At 41.7% G+C, this 19,195-nt stretch overlaps 1 long non-coding RNA gene across 1 annotated transcript in view; it reads left to right on the top strand.

Annotated features, from left to right (window-relative positions):
* Window positions 1-19,195, top strand: part of LOC118673630 — a 246,725-nt gene that overhangs the window by 180,739 nt on the left and 46,791 nt on the right. Inside the window, exon 3 of the long non-coding RNA XR_004973426.1 lies at window positions 18,892-18,959. This is a non-coding gene — a long non-coding RNA (uncharacterized LOC118673630). The remainder of the gene's footprint in view (window positions 1-18,891; window positions 18,960-19,195) is intronic.

Genomic DNA, 19,195 nt, shown 5'->3' with positions numbered 1-19,195 from the left:
ACCCATCTCTGTCACGGACCAGTCACATGAAATTTAAGCAACTTATGAAAACTTTGTGTGCTTAATATTCTCATCTGTAGAACGGGGAGCATAATAACCTCTGGAATGTTTGTTGTAAGCATTCAAGAAAAGGATTAAATGTGATTACATGACCATGGAGGAAGTGAAATTGCCACCACGATGCTTGAGACACAATCAGTTTGAACACTCTTTGAAAATGCTTTTTTAGCCCAAACCAGTTTGGCTCAGTGGATAAGAGGACTGAAGGGTCCCAGATGCGATTCCAGTCAAGGGTATGTACCTTGGTTGCAGGCACATCCCCAATAGGGGGTGTGCAGGAGGCAACTGATCGATGTTTCTAACTATCCTTCTCCCTTCTTCTCTGTAAAAAAATCAATAAAATATATTTTTTAAAAATGCTTTTTTATAAATTTCTTGTGTTTCAATTAGTGTTATTTATTTTTGTTAATCCTCATCTGAAGGATATTTCTCTATTGATTTTTAGAGAGAGTGGAAGGGAGGGAGAGAGACCAAGCCTGCAATCAAGGTATGTGCCCTTGACCAGAATAGGGACCCTTCAATCTATGGCTGATGCTCTATCCACTGAGCAAAACTGGCTGGGGCTAAAAATGTGGGGTTTTTTTATTTTTATTTTTTTTTAAATATATTTTATTGATTTTTTACAGAGAGGAAGGGAGAGAGATAGAGAGTTAGAAACATCAATGAGAGAGAAACATCGATTAGCTGCCTCTTGCACATCTCCCACTGGGGATGTGCCCGCAATGTGGGTTTTTTTTTAGATGTGTTCTCTTATAGTCCCTAACAGTGAACAAATTCTTGTGGTAGAATGTTTTATTTTCTTCCACTTGTATCCCTGTGCAGAAAGCTTTCCCAACCCAACCTTAGGCTCTTTTGGGTGTTCCCGGGGAGCCCTGGGCATCCCTCTTCACCCTGCCTCACTCTGCAGAAATTATCTACAGAAGTGCCTTGTCTAGGTAGCACTTAGGCGGAGAGCTGAGCAGGAGAGGCACCAGTATCCCAGTTTTAGGGATGCCAGAAACGCTTAATGACTTGCCCGAGGCCATGTGATGAGAAGTGGCAGGACCAGGAATCAGATCCTAGGGTTCCTCCCACTATGTCAGGAGAGAACAACTTAGGAGGAAAACTTGCCCTGGCCCGGGGAGAGGTGACTGTCGAGAAGCAGACGAGGTAGATTTTCTTCTCATTTCTGATTTTCTTTCATTTCTGGACTCTGGTGCCACATTAATGACTTGGCAGAAACTTCACAATTAAACCTGTGAGAGCCATCACTGCTAGTGGACCTCCAGGCAATTAGAGTAGCTGTCAAAGGTCTTAGAGCCAATATCCAGCTGGACTCTTTCTAAAGGACTCAAAAGTGGTGTTTTAATGAGAAACACAAACAGAAAAGGTGTTTTTTTAACCAAGTTTTTTAAAAAAAGAGTTTTCTTGGTGCTGAATTTTACCGCCATCCAAAGGGTACTGGTGAAATGAGGGAGCACAGCCCAGGGCTGCTGACTTCAGATTGTTACTGCCACTCCCGCTGGTAGCTTCTCCCACAGGGTCGCTCCTGAAGAGTTCAGCAGAGGGTGCTGAAGAATTACACCCCCTGGATTTATGCCGGTGGTAGGGGTGGGGGGGGGGGGGCGCGAAGATTGGGAAAGCTGAATTACCAGCTCCAGATACCCCCGTTTCTTCTTCATCTCTGGGCCTGTTCAAGTAATCTACTGGGTGCCAAGACTGAGCTACACACTATAAAATTCAGCCTTTTAAAGTATACAATTTTCTGGGTTTTATTATATTAACAAAGTTGTGCAACCATTACCATGATCTAATTTCTAAACATTTTCATGGCTCCAAAAAACCCCACCTGTATACCCCTTAGCAGTCACTCCCCATTCTCCCCTGTCTAAGCCCCTGGCAACCACTAATCTACTTTCCATGTGTCTATGGATTCGCCTGTTCTGAACGTTTCATAAAAATGGAATCATATGATATGTGGCATTTTCTGTCTCGTTCCTTCCCTTGGCATGATGTTTTCAAAGGTGATAAGTTAGAGGAAACAGTCTGCAAGACCAATCATATCTGACACCCATTGCAAGTTTCAGAGTCCTCAAGGCCACCAGTTTAATAATTAAGTACAGGAATTCAGAAAACTTGGTGGCATAGGCATGGCATCAAAGCAGAATCTCAGACCCCTCCTCAAGCCTTATAAATACAAATCTGCATTTTAGCAAGATTCCCTAGTGATGCCTGCACACAGTAAAGTTTTCAGAAGCAGTTAAAATCTTACCAGATAGTTACTCCAGGGTCGCTTTGTTTTCAAATGAACGTTGGTATCTACAGGTACAGTTCAACCTGAAATGATGGGAACAATGGGAAGGTTTGTCTCCTATTGCTAAAATGAAACCCGCAAATAGTTATTGAATCCCTATTGGACAGCTGGTAGGTGTTTCTTTATATGCTGTGAAGTGATGAGTCGATATAGTTGCTTTCTCTCAAAAATAACTCAGTGGTGGCCCACAGGGGTCTCAAAATTATGTTACAGCTATTCTTTTGGATTCTAATTCCTTTATCACATCAGTGGGGACAATAAGATAAACTGTTGTTATGTGAATTTGAAAAAAAAGTCTTAGGAAACAGAGATAGTGAAAACAGTCAAGGTTGCTTGTGGGGGTCTATGGGGACAATGATAGGAACTGGGGATGCTACAGCAAGAGGTGCTCTGCAGGGGAAAGTGAGAAAGAACTCAAGATACACATCGCATACTTCACAGTCTTATATCCACCAAGGTTCAACTACCAAAGCAATGCACTTTGACTTTCCTGATTCAGGCTTGTTGTTCCCTTAGTGAGAACCAAAGATTCTTGTTATGGGGCAGTGGCAACAATGGAATAAGACATGCTTTCTCATCCAATTCCTTTGAAGAGAGAAAGATTGATGGAAAACAATGCAAACATCTTCCTGGCACAGATGGGCGAAGCATTTTGCTTGGGGCAGATCAGTGCTAGCACATTGGAGACAGTTCCAAGAACCACATCAGAAGTGCTTCAGGGAATCAAGGACTTGGCTAGGAAAGAAATAGCAACAGGAGCTAAATACGGGCTGTTAGCTAATCACCTCTGAGGGGGGAACCAAGCAATCCAGTAATGCTCTTGCCTGCAAAATGCTAGGGGGAATTTTCCTGGGCTGTAAGGCATAACATGAAGCAACTGTAAGGTGAGGGAGGATCCAGGAAGAACATCTTGCATGATGCATTTACATGGGACTCTTTCTTTTTTTTTCTTCCCTGATGTTATATATTCCTCATCTTTGGTGTGCATGCATTTCCAGTGTAAGAAATCTAAAAAGACAACTTGAAAATTGCCTGAAGAAAGACCACATGGTGTTTGCCAGGTGCTCTGCCTAAGCAGGTGATGTGAATAGCAACACCTGGGCCTCCTCCTTGATAGTGGGAACCATTTGGAGAAAGTATTTCTCATAAAACGCTGGGGTCTGTATGGAAAGGGCATGCCTTTCCCTCTTATTTCTCTTTTGCTTGCTATCGGGCAGGAATCAATATTTTCCATTTACCATTCTAGGTTCTCATCTGAAGCTCTGTAACAAAAGACATACTAACAAGAGGGGGAAAAACATACATATTTATTTAATACTAGAGGCCTGGCACACGAAATTTGTGCACTGGAGGGGGGAGGGTCCCTCAGCCTGGCCTGCACCCCCTCGAAGTCTGGGAGCCCTCAGGGGATGTCCAACTGATGGCTTAGGCCTGCTTCCCGTGGGGAATGGGCCTAAGACATCAGTCGGACATCTTAGTGCTACCACGGAGGCAGGAGAGGTTTCCGCCACCGCTGCTGTGCTCCCCAGCAATGAACCCAGCATCTGGCTGAGTGGAGCTCCCCCTGTGGAAATGCACTGACCATCGGGGGCAGCTCCTGCATTGAGCATCTGCCCCCTAGTGGTCAGTGCACATCATATCAACTGGTCATTCCACCACTTGGTCAATTTGCATATGGACCTTCTATTATATAGGATAAGTTTTATATGATATGGGAGACTTCATATGGAAGCAAAACCCCAAAGTAATGGTTAAAGCTTAGTATTTTCAAACTAGGTTTGATGAGAGTGGCCAGTAGTGAGGAAATGTGACAGAACAGAGGGTATCAGCTAAGAGTAGTAAACTTGGGGAATTTTAGCAAAGCCCATTCATCCGGATTCCTATTAAAGTCTCTCTGTCTTGAAGTTAGGATGCTTCTTTCCTCCAGGTGTAGGAAGGGCACCTTTCACATAAGGGTCTTGTGACGTGTTTCAGGGGAAGGTCACAAAGTCCTTCCTAAACCCACCATTTCTCAAATTCCTTCAGCTTAAAATATTCACTATGCTAACGCATCATATTTTGGAGTAGCATGTTCTGAACCCTATCCTTGCTGAGAGAAGAAACAAGAAATAGTGAGGGTTTTTTATTTTCATTTTTCAGTCCATGAAATAGTTTGGTGGGTGAAAGGAGATTTTAATGATTCTTTTATCTTGATGATGATACTTTTAAGTTAATGGTTTTTCTTATTTTTAAAAAATAGATTCAAGTTGACACTGGATAATGTCCTACTAAAACAACCTCTGTGATCCCACCCATAGAATATGGCCATGGTCAGTGGGCAAGGGTCATGATTAGATCTGTAAATATCCAGGCATTAACGTTTGTAAATATCCAGAAATTAACTTTTGCTTAAAAAAAATTTTTTTTTAAGTTTCATGTAACCATTTCTGAATAATGTGGCTCCCCTGTTAATTTGGCTTTTACTGTAGGGGAAGAAAATTTTATTCTACCCTTCTTGGTTCTTTTGGCTGGTCTAATAATTAAATTGACATAAGACAGATTAAGAAGAGAAAAGCAAATTTAATTTTGCACATCTAGGAGCCTCACATGGACAGGCTAAAAGACAAGCCATCCAGGCTTATATGCCATCCTGAGCTAAGGAGAAGGGGTAGGGATCTGAGGATTTGAGGGAAGGAAGCAATTAACAGGAAGATGGAAAGAGCAAATGTTTGGCAAACAAATGTTTCCCATGCCAGGCATGGGACAGAGACTGAACAAACAGGCCCTACTGAGCTCCCCCAGCCCAGCACACCTAGCCTATACTCTTTGTATATTTCTGGTGTTAATTCTCTTTCTGGACCAGGCTTTCTGTCTAAATCCTTTTAGGCAGTTAAGGGAGAGCTAAAAACAAAACAAAACAAAACAAAACAAAACAAAACAAAAAAACCTCTGAGTTTTGGGGGCTTTGATTGTCCCCAGCTCAAAACAGCCCACATGTCCGAGTGGCACATTTCGGGGCAGCCTATTCTCCTGCCCATCATTACAAAGCAACGCTATGCCAATTAGGCAGCGACCTTGGCCTCACTGGTTGGGGGACAACTGGCTTAGACGGTTAGCTTTGGGTGAAAGAGAGGATGGGAATCGAGATGCGAGATGAAGGGCGAAGACTAGAGAGCCAGGAGCTGAACTGTGCCATAAACCTTCCTGGCCGTGGCCCCAACCCTGGAGGACTGTTCAGCTTTCAGGAGGGAAGTGGAAGCCTGAGCACCCTTCTTTATAGGGAGCACCCTGGCGCCTTGCCCTGAAGAAACAGCCCCTTCCTGTTACTCTGTAGAAATGGCTATACACATTTATGCATTCTGAGCATTTCCGGCACGTGGCAGGCAGGGTTTTCAAAGGCAGATTGTTCGCTTGTTCAGCTCACCACAGGCCACTAGTAAACACTGTCTCCTTGGAAAGTGTGCTGATTTCTCTTTCATCCTCCACTCTTCCCCTCCCCCCTCCCCACCCTGCCTACACACACCTCCGTTTGGCCTCAGGAACTAGGGTTTCAGCTAAGCCACTCCTCCTTCCCAGGATGGTAGGGACACCCTAAGGAGAGAGGGCTGCCTGGTGTGCTAGGTTTTCCGACAGGCAGCCCCATTGTATGAAAAGGGCCTCTGCCTTGCATGCAGGGACGTGTTCCCGGCCCTGTGAAAGTAAGCTGGCTAATCAGGAGGTAGCCCAACTCCTCTGGAGGAGAAAATAGGAGGCTGAATGACAAGCATCCAGCCACAGATGCACTAATTTAATCTCATGCCCCAACATCAGCTGCTCCTCTCCACTTTTAAAAGCAACATTTGCATCCATCTGTCATCATCTCTCCCTTTCATTTTAAAATCTCTTTACTCTGTTTCTTTTCCCCTCCCCCCTCCCCGTTTCCACAACTTGATGACATAATGGGGCACATTTAAAAGCTAAACTCAGGCAATTCAGATTCTGAACTGATGTGATTTCGTGCCATTCTAAGTCAGCCCGGAGAGTGTCTGGGGAGGAGGAATCAAAGGGCCCAACAAAAAAGCCAGGGAGCGAGGGAAGATTTCCAATGCAAATCAACCTCCCCAACCCATTTGAAACAACCTGCTGTGAACTGGGCTAGAACGTATGGCCCATTAGCACCTTGTTAGGCTGTCGGAGCCAGAGCAGTTTAACAGGGTGATAATGGGGAGAAAAATGGCTGAGACCTTTGCAAGCCCGGCCCCAGCTTCTTACTATGCTACCTACTCCTGGGACCCCAGGAGCGGGGCTGGTAATTGTTGCTCAAGAGGACATGAAAGTGGGGAAGAATAACTTCATTAAACACATCATTAAAAATTTAAAATGCACCTTTCTAGCAAAAAGGACTACAGAAGTTAATGTTAGTTTTCCAGAGTGGGGGGACAACTGATTGTGTGTGCCTGCGTGTGTGTGCGTGTGTGTGTGTGTGTGTGTGTGTGTGTGTAAGAGGATCGCTTTGTACTTGCTCTCTTCTGCTTATTAAATATTGAGATTTAGTAAAAACGAACAAACTATAGAATGTTAAGGACTGCAGGGGAAAATCTCAGAGATTAAGTCTTAATCCTCAGAAGGCAAATCCTCCAATATAAACTACATGGTTGACACACACATCAGTAAAAATTCATTTGCAAACGCTGCTCAGAGCGCAGTGCCTACTGTAGGGTGGGAAGAGAGAAAGGCTCACTAGGACCTCCCGGTCCCTCTTCTCTCCCTAAGGCTTTGGAGGACGGCAGGGTTAGTGGCTTCGGAATCTCTGACAGCATGATGTGCACCTTGTAGAGAGGCCACAGCTCTTGCTGATGACAAAGTCTACATCTAGATATTAAAGGTGTCAGATATTCTGCCACATTGGCAATGGGAACATTTTCTTCCTTTCCTTCATAAAAATGCATAATTTATTTGGTTTGGTAGGAGATCAACTAGAAGAGCCTTACTAGCTTGAATGAACCATTAGAGATGGCAGTGGGAACATGAGATCTTGTTAGTGTAAAACAGCTAGTTAAGTATTAACAAAAGAGAAGGGAGCCAACCCGCTGAGAGCCATTAAGTTGGGAAGCTATAGTCTCATGGATACCCCAGGGAATAGCCGGCACATGGATTGGAGTCTGGATTTCCAGTCACCCCGGGAACAACTGGCCAGTTCCCTCAGATTAACAGGGAGGGAGAAATGGCTAAGGGGAAAGTTCCTTTACCCAGCGCATGCACAGTGGAAGCCAGAATGGTGACCATAAAGAAGAGGAGACAAATCTGAGAAAATCTGGGACAGAGATCAGGTAGAATAAGGACACAAGCCCAGGAAGAGATTGGATAGTTTGAGAGAAAGCCTGCTCTCCCTCGTGCCCGAGGAATCATAGAGAAACTTAAGGGAGGCTCCCGTCTCTCTTTAGCAGCTTGTGTCTGGGTGGAAAATGAGGCCCTTTCACTGAGTCGCAAGGAAAGCATTCCAGGGACCTGAGTCTGGGAGGGTAAGGGTTAGTAGTAAGGTTTATTGTAGAAGCAAAATCAAAGAACTGTCCCAGGTTCAGCTCTAGCCTGCTGTGAAAGAAGTCCAGTCTTGTCTTCATTGGGCCCAGAACAAAGGCCAAGATCCAGAAATTCTTTGCCAGTGGTTCAGTCCAGTTCAGTCCCTGCCCCCATCCGGCTAGTTTAGCCTGTGTTCCCGCTGAGCTCCAGCTAGTGCTGTGCCCAGGCCCCTGCTCCTAGCCCACGCCATCTGCCTTGGGCCCCAAGTGACTTCTAGGCCTACTAGGCCTGCTTGGCTGCTATGGAGAGAGAATGCGTGAACGAACAGGTTGGATGCATGTTACTGAGAGAGAAAGGGAGGCAGGAGGGGAGGGGAGGGGAGGGGAGGGGAGGGGAGGGGAGGGGAGGGGAGGGGAGGGGAGCCGAGCCCTTTTGTTAGGCTTATTATATTATCTTGGACTTGGGAAGGACCAGGCACTCTTTCAAACTGATCAATTTCCAAATCCCTTGGGCTGGTATTGGGCTTCCCCCCTCACCTATATATTTGCTAGATCTTCTGGGGTTCTGTGGACCTTATCCAATCCCATCCTTTTCCCAGGCTAGACTGACAAGCATCTGTGGTTGCCATCTTAGTTCCTACTGTGCCTCCCCCTGTGCCATCATGGCTTCTACCAGACATGAGCCCAGCAGAGGAATTTCCTCCCCACAGGCCAGCAGTTCCCTGGGGAGATTGGAAAGCTGGTCCTTCTTCCCTACATGGGGGAGGGAGGGGTGTTAATCCCCTTGGCAGGGCAATGCTGTGCACCCCTAGAGGAGTGTGTGAAGCCTTGGCTTCCTAGTAGATTAGGCTTCTAAGGGTCTGATTCCCTTTGCTCCCTTCCTTTATTAATATTTAGCTACTTACACTAACATGTGGGCTGAAGCACAGTGCCAATCACGGGGCTAGATGGGAACAGAGGCTAAATTAGATTACTGGAGCCCTGGGTTCCGGGGCTGATGGCACTGCAGCTTTGGGCCCTGTTGACCCTCCGGGACCTGGTGAGTCCAAGTGCGAGAGGAGCTGAACCACCTGGTCATGGATGAGATGTTGGCATGGTGTACCTGGGGGCAGCGAACTCAACCTACCAGCTGAGTGCTGGGGAAGTACCTTGTTGAGTGCGGCAGACTTTTCAAGGGCGCTCTAAGAAATCTTGCCACTGTCGCTTAATATCCTCCTAACATGTGTCCCTGAAATTCCTTTCTTACGACACCGTGGAAGAACCTATTTCCAGACCCGTCTTCCTTCAGTAACAATCTTACAGGATTTTTACCAAAAGGTTTAAGTGGGATGGTGGTGCCTTTAAGGCAATGGTTCTCAACCTTGGAGAATGAGGCCCAGAAATCAGGATTTTAAAAAGATTCCTAGGTGATGCTAATGTGCAGCCAAGGTTGAGAACCACTGCTTTAAGGTCAGGTTTAATGAGCTTGGACTAACTTAAGGTCAATGATCTTACAAATTCAGGACTTGTGCAGAGAGATACAAACAAAAGCCACATGAATTAGTGTGGAAAACGTTGGGAAAAGATAGTTACTGGAGAATCCATGGTTTCCCAAATGAAGACCGCCATTTAGAATCTAAATTTATTTGAAAGAGTGTCAAAATTATTCTGTTTTTACCAGGATGGTTTTCATGTGGTTTTGCTTGGAGTAAGGGGAGATATTTCATAAATTCTTAAGGTCACCAGAATGTTTCTGATCCTTGGGCTGTCCTTAAAAACCAATAAGAGGTAGTAAATAACCCAAGAACATTTGTTTTAGTTTTCATTTCAGAAAGGAGGTGGAGATTAGGATTTCCAATACCAGATGATTCTTCTGCCTCTCTGTCAGGCTAAGAAATGAGCAATAACCATATTATACTTAATTTTATAAAAGTGCAAAGTAACTGCAAAATTTTGCAAATTTTAAAATAGTGCAATGTAAGTGCTAAATGCTAATAGTCCTTTACTTTAATTCCTAAGGGAGCTTTCTCCCATTTTTTTCTATAGGCAGGATCCCTGAGGCTAGCGGCTAGCCCAACATTTTTCTTTTCTTAAGGCATATGGAAATGTCCCTGGGACAGCTGTCCTCTGCTGGCTGAGGCACTCACAAGGTTAATGAACACCCACAAAGACTTGAGGAAGGGAGCATGCTTTCTTCACTGATGATTAGCAGGCCGGCATTCTTCCCTTTGTGGTAATGATGGTCAAGAAGGTGCCTGGTGATAGAGGGGAGAATGGAGGGTTTCTGCTTCTTCTGCCTCCAACGCTTATTAAAATTCATTTCCATTCAAATAGCCATCGTGTGATTTTCATCATCAAATAAGCACACGCTGTACATATTTAACAGGCAGGAGACCTGTGCCGAGTTCATGTCTTTTTGAAGTGAAGGCCTGTTCTCTTAATGACTGTCCATGCTTATCTCTGTATGTAAATTTCTCCCCCTCCTCTTTCTTACCCCCTCCACTGTACTGCTACCCCAGTGCTGGGATCTTTGATGGGCAGCCTGGATGCCTATTACAGTGATAATTCACTTGGAGCGGAATAGAATCTCCTTCTCTGGTCTAGCTCATTATGAAGGTGAAGCCCCCGGGAGGGCAGGCTGGGAACGAAAGCGTTTACAGTTATTTTTTTTCCTCTACAAGAGGCAGAGGCAGGATGTGGGTTGTTTTCTTACTTCTCTTGGCCCTGGGTTGTCTCCCTTTGGACTGGCCTCCATTCCCAGACGTGGTGATTGTCCTGCAGCCCACCCGGGGACCTCCATCAGCTGGAAGGCATTTTAGCTCAGGCAGATCTGTACTGAACAGCTGCTGGGAACAGCTGGGCTTGTGCGACTGTTGTCAGTGAGAAACCAAAGGGTAAATGGGAGTGTATCGGGCTTCCTTAAAGAATTCCCGTGATCTAATAATTCAGGGCAACACTAGATGTTATGGCAGGCCGACCCCATAAAGCTTATTTTAATATTCTTTTAAACACAAGGGCCAAACAAAATCTCTTTTGGAAATCTCAGAGAATATGATTAAGAAGGGTATCAATAAAGCAATCATATTAGGGGTGAAGGTTCTATTAAACTCATGACAAGATTTAGCAGCATTTTCTAGCATGATTCAATTTGCAAATAATCTTCTTATAATTGTTATCCAATTAGGGCATGTTAACAAATCACTTTTTTTAAAAAAAAAATCGTGCCCTAACCGGTTTGGCTCAGTGGATAGAGCGTCGGCCTGCAGACTGAAAGGTCCCAGGTTCGATTCCGGTCAAGGGCATGTACCTTGGTTGTGGGCACATCCCCAGTAGGAGGTGTGCAGGAGGCAGCTGATCAATATTTCTCTCTCATCGATTCTAACTCTCTATCCCTCTCCCTTCCTCTTTGTAAAAAATCAATAAAATATATTTTTAAAAAAATCTTTGTGATTTTCTCTCACTTGCCTTAAAAACAAAATGAAAATAACCAAAATTTTTAGGTCTAAAATAATCAAACCCAGCTTCATAAGTTGAACAATCACCTCTACATGTGCAGAGTCCTCGTGGGAAGAGTGGGGGGAAAATTGGTTTTCCAAAGCATAGGCTGAAACAAAATATAAGATTCATGAGATTTGGGGTAAAGCAAAGAAAAATATTTCTTGCTCAGGGTCTGGTACTTGCGGTTTCTTTTTTCTTTGGAAGCATATTGTGTCTCCTAATTTTAGAAAATTGTTTATTCATAGGAAGTTCATTTTGATGAAGCAGTTTTCCTGTTTTAACTAAGAAATTGGACAAGTTTTGAAAGTTTGTCTAATCTGCTTATCTGACTGTCTGGAGAGAATGCTGTCACCAATATTTGGCAGCAATTGCTAGGATCTCATGTCTATTTCTAACCTGGAGCTCCTAAAAGTTGCCTGGCTCAGCCCAACTTAGGTACCAAATGACCCGACAATACCTGATTCTTTATTGCTTTGGCCACATTGTTTTTCACTTAGGGAATGCTATTCATCGCTGGCTGGACAGTAAGAATAAAGTTGTGTAGATGTAGATTTATTGGAGTTGCTGCTCCTGTCTCATCAATATCAAGGTTGGCAAACATTCCCCACTCTTATCTGTAACAGAAACCAACCAAGACAATGTGAAGAATTCCAGAAGAGGCAGTATGGATGAAGTCACTTATTAGATTTATAAGAACTGAAGGAAGTGCTAAAGCTATCCATCTTCTGTACTTTATTGAGAACAGGACCAATGACTTGGACTATCTGGACAGTATCTCCAAGGCAGAATTGAAATCTTAAAGTGAGCCGAGAATAAGTGCATGCATTTTAAGGGAAGAGGGACTCAAAGGCCAGGGTAAAAAGTTCATGTGAAGCTCCAAATACATTGAGTACAAATCCGTCTGCAACAGTTATGCAGCAACACATCTTTGTAAATAACGATCTCATTTCAGAAGGCTTTAAAGATTTTTGTCCTTTTAGTCCTTTCCTCCCGTGGAAACCATAGCTCCAAACGTTAGGTGACCGTAGGCAAAATTATTATTTGACTCATGTGAAATGGGTCTGTGTGTGTATAAATAAGTAAAACTAAGTATTATATAAGAGCAAATACTATTTAATCAAGAACTGCATTAGTTACTTCTTCTCTTTTGACAGGATGAAATTATCAGAGTAAGTCAAATTGGCTACAAAAAATTTTTTTTGTTGTGTTAAAAAATATTCTGAGTACATATGAGCTTGAAACTTAAGTAAATCTGAAGACATTTACTTTAGAATTTTGACAATTTAAAATTCTAACATGTTCACCTAAGGGTATGGATTTCATTTTTTAAATTAGACATTTATTTAAAAAAAATGTTTTTTGGGGGTGGGGGCTCATATTCCATCAGATAGAGCCAGTTTCAGCCCCTATAAGTGTCTGGTTTGCTATTTATTAGCTATGTGACCTAGGCCCTAGGGCAAGTTTTATTTATCCTCTTTTTTTAGTCTCTATTTTGTCTGTTGTAAAATGGAAATAATAACAGTCCTTAGTAAGAAGATGAAGCTTGATAATGAAATTAGAGCATTTAGCTCAGGGCTCAATACTAAATTGAGCAATTTTATTATCATTAAAAAATGTATAGGAGAGCCTTGAATCCTTCTAGAAGGAAGTGATGAAGCAAGTAGAGGGCTGCCGATCAGGGATTTTCTAAGGTGTTTTTGGTCATTGCAGAAGATCGAGGTTAAAATATTAATTTCATTGATAAAACATTCACTGAGCATCTACCAGGTTCAAGTACTCTATGCTCTTATAGGCTGTAGTTGAGGAATGGAAATAAGAAACCTACACAACTTACTTTGCTCCAAGCTTTAATGATACAAATCTCTGAGACCACACGTGTGGAGCTATGGGAGTTTAGAGGAGAACTGGCACCTTCAACAGAGATGGAGGTGGTCAGAGAAAGCTGAGTGAATGAACGAGTGAAGATGAATCTTTTAAAAATGAATATAAATTTGAAAGGCAGATATACTCATTTATTTTACAAATATGTATTGAGTATCTGCCAGATACTCCTTTGTGTGTTAGAGATTCAGCAGGGAGTAAAGCAAGATGAATTAATTGCTGTGTGTGGTGGAACCAGGAAGAAACATTTGAATGAATGTTCTTTGGATTTTTAGAAAAATAGCTAAACTTGATGATGACAAGTAACAATGATTTCACAATGCCTCACCTCTATCCAACAAGCATAAAAATATGGTCTACTTCTCAAAATTAGAGGAATAGAAGCAAAATTTTATAAGTGGACAAAAAGAGATAAAAATCTTAAAGCAAAAAGTATACTCTTCACTTTGTTTTCTTGACTCATCCCCTTATACAGTGTTTTTCTATTTGACATAAAGATAATTTTCTCTATATATCCATATCTGTATATATATCTCTCCATTTCTTTCCATCTCTCAGTATAAGTTCTTTTATAACGAAGAGTCTACATTTGATTTTCTAACTTGCCCACTTGGCACATGTCAGCTCCTGCCCCTTTTTGTCTCCTAGTGTACAGCAAATGTCTCTGCATAGCACTCAAAGTAGTTTACTGATGGCAACAAAACAAATCCAATTACAAAACAGTAACAGATGATGCTGGTCTGAGCTCAATCAGTCTCCCCTAGGGAACAAGGCAGAAATCTAATGTTGATGGATCCTGGCACTCTGCTTCTAAAATGCAAAATTATTGAATTAATACAACTTAATTATTAGCAGATCTGGTGACTTCATGATTTAAAAAATATATTTTGTCTATTGGATAGGCACATTTACTCTTGGTCTGCCTGAAGGCTTCAGCCTTCTGGACAATATCGATCTTCATTGAATTGTAAAATCCCAGCAACTCCTTCAAACCATATGGCCCCCCCAAATTAAGATGAATGCATGTCATTGTCATTCAAAGTTCTCAACGTTCAATGTTGCCGTATGCAGGGAGGAGTTTGCCTCCTTTGTGTGTCCCTGTCCGTGGTCCTAAAAAAAGCCTACCATGGACTTCAGATGTGGGAGAGCGATGTATGAAGACAGTAGCAAATAGAAGGAAAGCATGCCTGAAAGCAAGGTTCCAACGGTGCTGTTTCTCAGAGATACACACACTTCATTTATAACTATTTTCACAGTGCTGATTTACTAACTGTCTCTTTTTAATTATCGTCTCTCCTTCTCTGATTGATTGACCTTGGATCCTGGGAAGAAAATGTCAGGGTTTGCAGGGGGAAAGGAACATGTACTTATTAAAGGCAGATGGTTAAACTGAGCAAGGATTTGTCACTTTCTATTATAGAATTCTATTTTCAAAGGTTTTACAACTCAACCATAAAAAATTATACTGTCAGATAAAACTTAGGGAAAAAAATGACTCTTTGCAGGCTTACTAATTAGGAAAAACGCCTGTAACCTGCAAGTTGTACTCATAGAAAATCAAGCAATGCTAAATTATAAGTACCTAACTACCTATTGTGTAAAATCATATAATTTGAAAATCAATAACTAGGTAGTGTATTTAAGACTTCAAACCCCAGAATTGCACAACACTAGCAATTAGGATTGGTATTTGGGGAAAAACATTGATAGTGGTGCCAAGAAATGGCTGAGATGTTGAAGTTCATGAGCCAGCTGTTACACATCTGTTGTACTTTTTAAACCAATATCATTATGAAGAAGAGGGTTAGTGAGTTGGCAAGAAAAGCTAATGCCTGATGCTTTTGAAATCATTAAATAAGATGGCATTACTTCAGCTTAGATCAGGGCCACCTGAGCCCTTTTAGAATCGGTATAGGGATTACTCTAAATAATGGAATTTAAAAGTAGAAAATAGGGCAGGTTCCAATTCAATTCAAGATTTCTAGTTTTGTACTACAAACTGGTTCATACCTCTACAACCATCAACATGTTTGTTCTAAAAAAATAAATTACTGGTATTTGATTACATAGTAAATTCTGCACAGCTGTGACTATCTTGACAAAAGAAAAGAACATAGAAATGAAAATTGTATGAGAATGCTTCATTAATTCTTGTGAATGAGTAATTTATTAAGTGATTTAGAGTGAATGAGTAATTTATTCAATGATTTACATTACGCATTTAGAACAATAAATACCACTGAGCAGGCCCCCCTCCTACAAATACGTTTTGTTGTTGCTGATGGTGTTTTCTTTATTGTTGCTATTGCCACAGGGTCAATAACATCCTCTTGACCATAAACCTACTTATCTGTTCAATGTAATCACCAGAGGTGGGTGGACACCTTCTTTCCTTCTCCTCTCTTCATTTCCATCCCATTACCTATATCTCAATCTCTTAAATTACTAGAGCTTACTAGTAAATAAAGTTTAATCATGGAAAGGCAAAAGTTCTTTCTAAGTGATCTAATAGTCACAGAATGGTCCTTGGTTTAAATAATAAAATATAGTAAAAAGATAAGAGTTTCAGTTTGCAATCCAAAAAATAAAATAGCCTCAGTTTCGTCACATGAAAAATGGGAGTAATAAGACCTGTTTCTCAGAGCGTAATGAGTATCAAATTGAATATTTTCAGTGTTTGACAGTTGGTGTCTAAGTGTTTTAAACAATTGTTTAAAGTAAAATTGTTGTTTCTTGTTATTATTCTTGTTCTTAGTTTTCACATTGGGACCAGGGTGGACACAGAGACCTCAAATTGCTCCGAGTAGAAGCCAGTAGAAGCACTGTTTCAGAAACTAGCCTGTCTGAGGTCATAACATTTACTTCATCTCTAAGGCCCAGAGAGCTCTCATGCCCGGCCCCACTTTCCTTATATACATCTCTGATACCTTCCTCCTAAACTGAGAAAGCACACAAGGCCTATTCAGTCAACCATGGGGCATAAGAAGCTACTTCATTCATCTTAGGGCAGAAGATCATACCTGGTAGTGATTTATAGACTTCAGGAGTCAGTGAATTCAAAAAGACTGCTGACGGTCCTGCTCAGGATTCAGGATAGCCTCTAGTATGTCTTATCTCTTAATTCCTCCTTGACTTTTACCTCTACTCCAAAGTATATGCCACCTTTTTGCTATTGCCATGAGAATGAAGGTGATACTATTATAATAATCTGGTTATCACTTAACAGGAAAGAAGCAGAGGGAAAACTAGATAATATAACCATGCCATTTATACAGCTTTGCATTTTACCCTCTCCAAGTCTGTTCCCCACTGATTGATGGGGGAAGGGACTGGACAATGGCAGTTTAGACACATGCCCAGTAAGGTCTGAGTGATGTGGAAAGGTGCCTACCTGTCTGTCAGTCACACCTAGGAAAAAATTAGTGGCCAGGCTAGGTGTGGCCACTGCAAGTGTGTGAAACCTAAATATCTAAACTTGACAAAAGAGTATACTCTCTTCTCTCTTGGCCTTTGGCCCTCTGGCCCTCTGGGGACTTGCTCCCACGTGGATCACAGCCACGTGGGACCCACACAATGGACTCATGGACTTTTAATTAGCCTGAATGCTGAACTGGACCCCAGCTGCAACATGGTACGGCACCCGGACACTGGCCTTGCTTTTGGCTCTGCTGGAACCCCAGCTGCACCTTTTTCAGGACTGACTTAAGGGACATGGAACTTTGGAACCTAAGGAATGTAACTCCATGCAAATAAAACCTTTCTTATCTTCCTCTGTGGGCTTCTGAACATGCTTATTTCAGCAGCACCCCACTTGTGTCTGGGAAATCTGGCCCATTAATTCCTGCTGCAACAAAGGTAGCTGGCATGTCTAGTTTCTGGCTGGATTCTACAAGACTTCTGTAATCCAGGCAGGCTTCAACATTTTGAGTGTCCTGCTCCCTTGGTTTTTTATTGCTTACTATCTTAATTTTTTTTTTTATTTTTTGCTGCCAAGTCATAAATTCTATGACCATCTCTTGATTTCAAAAGTCTTTCTTAAATGGGTGTTTTCCTATAACTCTCAAATATGTATAGTAGCCTGATTTATAATTTCCCCCAACCTCCAACCCTCTATTGCCAACTGTTTTTTGCTTGTTTATTTATTATTTTTTATTTCTAGCATTTGTTTTACTTGTGTATACAGAAGTAATTGAGCCCATTTATAACATATTTAATTTCATATTTACATCATAATTTCTTCTGCCAAAATTAGGCAAATATAAAAAATTTGGGGTTATTTGATCACAACTCAAGGGAACTGATTGAAGTACTTATTGCTCAGGTGACTAGATAAAAATATTTTTGTTTGTGTATGTATTCAACCATTTTTCCCCAGTAAACATGTTTTGTTTTTGTTTTTTTAAGCTGGCTTCAGTACACTGGCTTTCTATTCTGTAGTTGCATATCAGAAAAGAACGAATCAATCAATCTCTTCACCACTTAAAGTATAAATCGCAAACTTTATTTTGGGGATTGTTGATCTGTTTTAGCTAGGGCAACCTGACTGGCCCATAGATTCAGGATGTCATAGAGCTGCCGTGACCCTTTAATACAGTTCCTCATGTTGTGGTGACCCCCAATTTCATTGTTACAATTGAACATAATTAAAGCATAGTGATTAATCACAAAAACAATATGTAATTATATATGTGTTTCCCGATGGTCTTAGGCGACCCCTGTGAAAGGGTCGGTCGACCACCAAAGGGGTCGCGACCCACAGGTTGAGAACCGCTGTCATAGAGGAAAGATCAAAGAGGGAAGAAGAGTCATTTTCCTAGGCAAAGTCACAAGAGGCCCAATCAGGTGGTGGAACGGTGAGCAATCTTCTGAGTCCTTCCATCTTTTGAATCTAGTTCTTTGAGATAAATCAGCAGGAGGAACATGCACATACAGCAAAGCCATCATCTGTTATTTTTTAGAACATTCTCCAGGACTTGCTTGTGGAGAGTGGAGGATGCAAACCCTGCTTGTTTTAATATCTCAGAAATTCGCTTGCATCGCTTAGTGGCTTTGAGTAGTCAATTGTTGAATCTTCTGCTACCCCTGTGTGTCGAGTAGGGAGATAATTGCTCTGCAACCATCTGCTAGAACAAATCGCTCTGCTATCTGCTTCATTGAAAAGCGTGTGTTTGTTATATTATGTTGAAATGTTCATGAAACCTGGTTTATACTAAGCTGCATTTCTGGAAAACTTGATTCTATAAATGGGCAGAACACTCTTAATTACAAAGGTTCTTCTCTCTCTGGATTTCTAAACTGCTTTGCTGATTGGAGCTGGGGCCCTAGACAGCCAACATCCTGAGGTAGCAGCCGATTATTGATGCCGAGGAGGATACAGCAGTGACAATCCAAATTTTCGAGACTCACAGCAGGTTCTGAAACCTCCTTCAAAAACAGATGTTTTTTAAATTCTGGAATCTGAAAAAGAATGTCTTGTTATTATGATATAATTTCTAATGGCCCTTGTTGAAGCTCCTTTTAGACAGTGAAATTAGCACCTCATCTATCAGCTTTATGTTTGCATTGTAGTACCAGTCAGGGGAAAGTATAATTTGATAAATGCCCACTCCAAAAAATCTTTTATTTTGCTGTGTTAATATAAGATTAATGACCATTATGGCTTGAGATAGGATTTTTTTTGATTTGTTGCTTTATGTCTTTCAGTATCACACATATCTGCAATACGTATGGCACAAGGGAAGAAAATGATGGTTTAAGTTGAAGACGGGAGGGTAAGTCCTTCAATTAACAAGGAATTGTTAACATTTGTAGGTAGATTTCACCATTATCCATGTATGACTGATAGAAATTTTAGAGGTAAATGGGGGAAAAGGCAGAAAGATAATGCTAAGACATTAGCAATCTCTTCCTGCCATAATATTCCTTAATCTACTATACATAAATCCATTGCTGATTCATTTACCCACTTATTCTTTGTTCTGAAGTACAGTTTAAAAAGCCAGAAAAC

This window comes from Myotis myotis, unplaced genomic scaffold (assembly GCF_014108235.1).
Source record: "Myotis myotis isolate mMyoMyo1 unplaced genomic scaffold, mMyoMyo1.p scaffold_m19_p_18, whole genome shotgun sequence".
NCBI classification, from domain to species: domain Eukaryota; kingdom Metazoa; phylum Chordata; class Mammalia; order Chiroptera; family Vespertilionidae; genus Myotis; species Myotis myotis.
This window is presented reverse-complemented; position numbering and strand designations above follow the sequence as displayed.